Source organism: Sapajus apella, unplaced genomic scaffold (genome assembly GCF_009761245.1).
Source record: "Sapajus apella isolate SASKATOON/1434 unplaced genomic scaffold, GSC_monkey_1.0 scaffold155, whole genome shotgun sequence".
In the NCBI taxonomy this organism is placed as follows: domain Eukaryota; kingdom Metazoa; phylum Chordata; class Mammalia; order Primates; family Cebidae; genus Sapajus; species Sapajus apella.
The window spans coordinates 1870854-1872327 of NW_022437095.1; positions in this window are offsets into that span (position 1 = coordinate 1870854).

Sequence of the window (1474 nt, forward strand, 5' to 3'; positions counted from 1 at the left end):
CCTAGTCTGCTTTAGACGAGGGGGTCTCACCCTAAGGCTTTGTACTGTGGGCTCAGGGATGGTGAGTAGAAACGGGACTAGCAGGCAAAACGAAGGGTTGGGCTGACTTTTGTTTACTTCTTGCTTTAATTTTTCAAAATACCCTAGCTTTTTAGTATTCTGGAACAGTTTCATACCAACCCTATTTTATAGATCAGGAAACGAACATCAAGAATAATTAAACAAACAGCTCAAGTATATACATGTATTTTGCTTGGGGCCAACACTAAGCCTTCAAACTAAAACCTCAGATCGATCGCAGCCCCAAGACTTTTAATCCATTCTCTAAATTAAAAGAAAAAAAAAAATCAGTGAAAAACGTCTGTTCAATGCCACACACCTAGCACTAAGCATCTAATTGTGGTGAAGGCTAAGAGATGCCTTCTGCCTTGAATTCTGGGAAGTTAAGAAGTTATTTACGATGTAAGTATTTAATGACTTTACCAAGAGAAGTTTACCAGGCAGTTTTCATAGGCCTGGGTGGGTTTATCTTTCTTGTCTGAATCCAGGAGACATGAGTTACTTGATGTGCTACCAACACAGAGGCAAACACATGCAATCATCCTCACTTGGAGCTCCTTAGGGTGCATGAATACAGAGGGAAACAGACAGAAACGGGAAGGAGACTTTGGAGGCAGAGACCAGGGGCCGATGGGTGAGGGGTGAGCTGGCAAGGCTGGGGGCTGCTCACTGGAGAAAGGAAATTTCATCTTGGTGACGAAGCGTAGCGAGATAGAGAGACAGATAGATAGATAGACAGGCAAAAAAGAAAAGGCGGGGTAATAAACCCAAAGCCTGCTGTTCCCAAAGGAGCCTTGAGATAGTCAAAACTCGTTTTTAATTTTGAGTTTAGGTGGGCGTCAGACGAAAGGCCTGTGTGGGGTGACTTCAGAGTTGCTGTCCTCTCTTCCCAGGAGGAAAATGGTGATCACATCCTGTCCCCATAGGATCAGCATCAGCTGGGCTTGCCCTTTGTGTTATCAGCACAGCCCCCGGCCTCCTCTGGGTTCTGAGCTCTGCCAGGCGCCCTCTGGGCTCTGAGCTCTGCCAGGCGCCCTCTGGGTTCTGAGCTCTGCCAGGCGCCTCCTGCACCTTTCATCTCTCCCTGCGCCCTCCTCATCTCTATTCGATTTTACTCTCTGAGGATACGAAAAGGGATTTGTGAAGTGATACTGAGCGGCGCTGAAGCCGCAGCCCACGGAACCTCCTTTCACCTGGTGTGTGTTTGGCCATTGAAGATACGGATGCCACCCTTGGACCGTGAAGTCACCGCTGTCACGTGGGCCCAGCTCAGGCCTGGTTTTCTAGAATCTAAAGCTTGCCTCCAATTTGGTAAATGTCACTTCGACATTTAAGTCAGATACCTAAGTATCTTTGTATCGTTTTTCCTCATGGGGAGACTCATTAAGTCAACTTTTTAAGTTTCCACATTTTT